The sequence below is a fragment of the Oncorhynchus masou genome, unplaced genomic scaffold, assembly GCF_036934945.1.
Source record: "Oncorhynchus masou masou isolate Uvic2021 unplaced genomic scaffold, UVic_Omas_1.1 unplaced_scaffold_1372, whole genome shotgun sequence".
NCBI classification, from domain to species: Eukaryota; Metazoa; Chordata; class Actinopteri; order Salmoniformes; family Salmonidae; genus Oncorhynchus; species Oncorhynchus masou.
This window is the reverse complement of record NW_027003626.1, coordinates 157,964-163,963: the sequence shown is the minus strand read 5'-3', so window position 1 is coordinate 163,963 and position 6,000 is coordinate 157,964. Positions and strand designations below refer to the sequence as shown.

The 6,000-nt window shown below is 40.7% G+C and overlaps 1 pseudogene; it reads left to right on the top strand.

Annotated features, from left to right (window-relative positions):
* The first annotated feature begins 80 nt into the window (after positions 1 to 80).
* LOC135530535 (kinesin-like protein KIF13B) overlaps positions 81 to 6,000 on the top strand; it is a 73,066-nt pseudogene continuing 67,146 nt past the window's right edge.

Here is a 6,000-nt window from a genome sequence, read left to right as displayed (position 1 = left end):
ATGGTTAATAATTATATAACGAGCATCACCAGCTCACTGAGGTACTGGATGGTTAATAATTATATAACGAGCATCACCAGCTCACTGAGGCGGAGGTAAACATCGACTGTTAAACTTTTGTAATAATTTGCATCAAGCTCACTGAGGCGGAGGTAAACATCGACTGTTAAACTTTTGTAACTTTGCACAATGCTGCCGTCTTGAACAGCTCTTATCTCGGTGAGACTGACATGGATTAATGATCAATGAAAACTGTTCAGACTAGTGATTTAGTAGCTAACGGCTAGACTTAGAACACAGGTTGAATATCTTGTGGGGGAGTGGCTTGTGGGGGAGTGGCTTGTGGGGGAGTGGCTTGTGGGGGAGTAGTTTCGTTTTTACAGCCCCATCCCTCAGCTTAAGTGACTGCTGCTGGGTTGTGTGTCTTCTCTCTGTCACTCTATGAAAGCCCCAGATCTGAATGTGTGTGTTATAATGGTTGTGTGTGAGTTAACAGCAGCTGGTGTGTGTGATCTCTAATGTTAAGGAAGTCTCGAGGTTCTACTCGCCTGAGGTAGAATACTTCATGATAAGCTGTAGACCATACTATTTACTAAGAGTGTTCATCTATGTTTTTCATAGCTGTCTATTTACCACCACAAACCTATGCTGGCACGAAGACCGCACCCTACGAGCAACAAGAAAATGCACTTAACCCCCTTTGCTATCAGGTCTTCCTGTTTCCATTGATCATCCTTGAGATGTTTTACAACTTGATTGGAGACCACCTGTGGTAAATTCAATTGACATGATTTGGAAAGGCGCACACACCTGTCTATATTTACCTTTTATTTAACGAGGCAAGTCAGTTAAGAACAAATTCTTATTTTTAATGACGGCCTAGGAACAGATTTGTACCTTGTCAGCTCGGGGATTTGAACTTGCAACCTTCCGGTTGCAACACTCTAACCACTAGGCTACCCTGCCGCCCGGCTTAAACTCTAAAGATATATAAATACAGTTGAAGTCGGAAGTTTACATACACCTTAGACAAGTACATTTTTAACTCAGTTTTTCACATTTCCTGACGTTAAATCCTAGTAAAAATTCCATGTCTTAGGTCAGTTAGGATCACCACTTTATCTTAAGAATGTGAAATGTCAGAATATTAGTAGAGAGAATGATTTATTTCAGCTTTTATTTCTTTCATCACATTCCCAGTGGGTCAGAAGTTTACATACACTCAATTGGTATTTGGTAGCATTGCCTTTAAATTGTTTAACTTGGGTTAAATGTTTTGGGTAGCCTTCCACAAGCTTCCCATAATAAGTTGGGTGAATTTTGGCTCATTCCTCCTGACAGAGCTGGTGTAACTGAGTCAGGTTTGTAGGCCTCCTTGCTCGCACATGCATTTTCAGTTCTGCCCACAAATTTCCAATATAGGATTAAAGTCCGGGCTTTGTGATGGCCACTCCAATACCTTGACTTTGTTGTCCTTAAGCCATTTTGCCACAACTTTGGAAGTATGCTTGGGGTCATTGTCCATTTGGAAGACCCATTTGCGACAAAGCTTTAACTTCCTGACTGTTGTCTTGAGATGTTGTTTCAATATATCCACATAATTTTCCACCCTCATGATGTCATCTATTTTGTGAAGTGCACCAGTCCCTCCTGCAGCAAAGCAACCCCACAACATGATGCTGCCACCCCCGTGCTTCACGTTTGGGATGATGTTCTTCGGCTTGCAAGCCTCCCCCTTTTTCCTCCAAATTTAACAATGGTCATTGTGGCCAAACAGTTCTATTTTTGTTTCATCAGACCAGAGGACATTTCTCCAAAAAGTATGATCTTTGTCCCCATGTGCAGTTGCAAACCGTAGTCTTTTCTCTTTTTATGGCGGTTTTGAAGCAGTGTCTCCTTCCTTGCTGAACGGCCTTTCAGGTTATGTTGATATATGACTCGTTCTACTGTGGATATAGATACTTTTGTACCTGTTTCCTCCAGCATCTTCATAAGGTCCTTTGCTGTTGTTCTGGGATTGATTTTCACTTTTCACACCAAAGTACGTTCCTCTCTAGGAGAAAGAACGGGTCTCCTTCCTGAGCGGTATGACGGCTGTGTGATCCCATGGTGTTTATACTTGCGTACTATTGTTTGTACAGATGGACGTTACCTTCAGGCATTTGGAAATTACTCCCTAGGATGAACCAGTCTTGTGGAGGTCTACAATTTATTTTCCATGGTATTTGCTGATTTTAATTTAGATTTTCCAATGATGTCAAGCAAAGAGGCACGGTTGGTTGGCCTTGAAATACATCCACAAGGTACACCTCCAATTGACTCAAATGATGTCAATTAGCCTATCAGGAGCTTCTAAATCATTTTCTGGAATTTTCCAAGCTGTTTAAAGGTACAGTCAACTTAGTGTATGTGAACTTCTGACCCACTGGAATTGTGATACAGTGAAATAATCTGTCTGTAAACAATTGTAGGAAAAAATGACTTGTCATGCACAAAGTAGATGCCCCAACCGACTTGCCAAAACTATAGTGTGTTAACAAGACATTTGAGGAGTGGTTGAAAAACTAGTTGGACTTCTGACTGTATCACTTACATGAATAACAGTCAATTATGACCTCATCAATATCGTTCTGACCGTCGCATAATCCTTGGATCCCTTCCTGAATATTTACAAACTGATTAAATCATTCATTTACTAACGAAATAATAACACAGAATACACAGTCGTGTCCAAAAGTTTTGAGAATGACACAAATATTAATTTTCACAAAGTCTGCTGCCTCAGTTTGTATGATGGCAATTTGTATATACTCCAGAATGTTATGAAGAGTGATCAGATGAATTGCAAAGTCCCTCTTTGCCATACAAATGAACTGAATCCCCCCCAAAAAACATTTCCACTGCATTTCAGCCCTGCCACAAAAGGACCAGCTGACATCATGTCAGTGTTTCTCCCGTTAACGCAGGTGTCAGTGTTGACGAGGACAAGGCTGGAGATCACTCTGTCATGCTGATTGTGATAACTAAGTGGCTCGGGGAACAGACATTGATATTTTGGGTCCATGGCCAGGAAACTCCCCAGACCTGAATCCCACTGAGAACTTGTGGTCAATCCTTAAGAGGCGGGTGGACAAACAAAAACCCACAAATTCTGACAAACTCCAAGCATTTATTAAGCAAGAATGGGCTTCCATCAGTCAGGATGTGGCCCAGAAGTTAATTGGCAGCATGCCAGGGCGGATTGCAGAGGTCTTGAAAAAGAAGGGTCAACACTGCAAACATTGACTCTTTGCATCAACTTCATGTAATTGTCAATAAAAGCCTTTGACACTTATGAAATGCTTGTAATTATACTTCAGTATTACATAGTAACATCTGACAAAAATATATACAGACACTGAAGCAGCAAACATTGAAAATTAATATTTGTTTCATTCTCAAAACTTTTGGCCACAACTGTACACATTTACAAGAGATAAGTCACAAGTGGACTGACAATTTGGATTAGAAATTAAATAAATATGTATTTATACGTAGCTGTCCTTGATCGTCGTTCCATCTCTGATTCCTGATTCCTATGGTGGAGTTGTCGATGTATGTAAGGCTCTGGTTTGTCCACCGGAAGTCACAATGTCCTTTGTCGAGCTTCTCTGGTAGTGGAGTGTTTGTTAGAACAAATACTTCAGATGTACCAACGGTGGTCTGTGGGGATTAACCCCACAGAAGGCACCGCTCCACGCTGTCTGGTCTTGTAGTTTTAACCATTTGTAACGTTCAGCTCACACTGTACGTCGGCTGGTCTGTAGAGTTGAATACTTTAGTGAGTCATTTTAAGCACTCTGGCCAAAGGGGTGTTCTGTCATGCTGACGCTAACTCTGCACTCACTTGGGTGTGGCTAGAAGACAGAAATCTAATTTTTATCTTCACAAAACTATACGTTTAATAATATATTTTCTACCACATTTAGATGTAAACTTGATACATAGGACGCGTACACTTTCACAGTTACTTTGTCATACCATCCTTAATGACATCACAAAATAATAAACCACATGACAGGATAATTCTTTAGATGCCCCGTGGAACATTAATAACAACATTCCTGTGCCATGAATATTGTTCCAAAGGTCTTCTGTAGACAAAGGGATTTGTTTCCCAATACTGCAGGGCAAGAAAGAGTTTCAGCTAACTATTTATTACTGGCTGTAAAGTCATAACCCCCCGCGCGTGCGTGCTCCGGCTATCTGTCAGCCATGTGCCAAACTGATCTCATGGCAGGTGCTTCAACAAAGTACTCAGTAAAGAGTCTGAAAACTTGTGGAAATGTCATATCATGTTTTTTATTTTTTATAAATTAGCAAACATTTCTAAACTTGTTTTTGCTTTGTCATTGTGGGTTATTGTGTGTAGTTTGTCTGTGTATATAGACAAGTTATTACCTCGTACCTCTGGACAGGGACTCAGTACTGGTACTCTGTGTATATAGACAAGTTATTACCTCGTACCCCTGGACAGGGACTCAGTACTGGTACTCTGTGTATATAGACAAGTTATTACCTCTGGACAGGGACTCAGTACTGGTACTCTGTGTATATAGACAAGTTATGACCTCGTACCCCTGGACAGGGTCTCAGTACTGGTACTCTGTGTATATAGACTAGTTATTACCTCGTACCTCTGGACAGGGACTCAGTACTGGTACTCTGTGTATATAGACAAGTTATTACCTCGTATCTCTGGACAGGGACTCAGTACTGGTACTCTGTGTATATAGACAAGTTATTACCTCGTACCCCTGGACAGGGACTCAGTACTGGTACTCTGTGTATATAGACAAGTTATTACCTCGTACCCCTGGACAGGGACTCAGTACTGGTACTCTGTGTATATAGACTAGTTATTACCTCTGGACAGGGACTCGGTACTGGTACTCTGTGTATATAGACAAGTTATTACCTCGTACCCCTGGACAGGGACTCAGTACTGGTACTCTGTGTATATAGACAAGTTATTACCTCTGGACAGGGATTCAGTACTGGTACTCTGTGTATATAGACTAGTTATTACCTCGTACCTCTGGACAGGGACTCAGTACTGGTACTCTGTGTATATAAAAATTAAAATAAAAGAGAGCCGCACACTCTTGGAGCTCAGATGCAAAAATTTAATACCAACGTTTCGACAGCTAAGCTGTCTTCATCAGGGTATAATCACAAACACTGCGGGATGACTCGTTTATATAGTGTCAAAGGACACAGGTGTCTGTAATCATGGCCAGGAGTGGCCTAATATCATTGGTTAATAATCAAATATTAAAATGGCATACAAAGAACAGCATACAAACAAATGGATAGCATACGATCATAGATTAATTTGACTATACAAGTTTACACACAATTACAATGGCAAAGTCACAATAATCACAAGAATGGCTTCAGATCAAAGTCTACGTTGTGACCGAAGGGCGCAAGGGTCTTTAAATTAAAGATCCAGGCAGCCTCTCGTTTTAACAATAAATTATCAAGGTCACCCCCTCTCCTAGGGAGGGTGACATGTTCGATGCCAATATAACGCAGAGACGAAATCGAGTGGCCTGCCTCCAAGATGTGGGCCGCAACTGGATAAGTCAAGTTTTTACACCTAATGGTGCTACGGTGCTCTGAGATACGTACTTTTAATTCGCGCTTTGTTTTACCTACATAATTTGCATTGCATTGAGCACAGCCATTACATTTGTAATTTATTATAAATGTAGATCCTTCAAACACCCACAAACAGGGAAATCGATCCCAATAAAAGGTGTTATTACGTGCTCCACTAAGGCAGTTATTTATCTTATGACTTGTCCTTGTGGTAAAAATTATGTACAACAAAGCGCGTCTATTACATTTGCTCAACAGCATGTGAAATTTATTGTCAATCAGTGTTGCTTCCTAAGTGGACAGTTTGATTTCACAGAAGTGTGATTGACTTGGGGTTACATTGTGTTGTTTAATTAA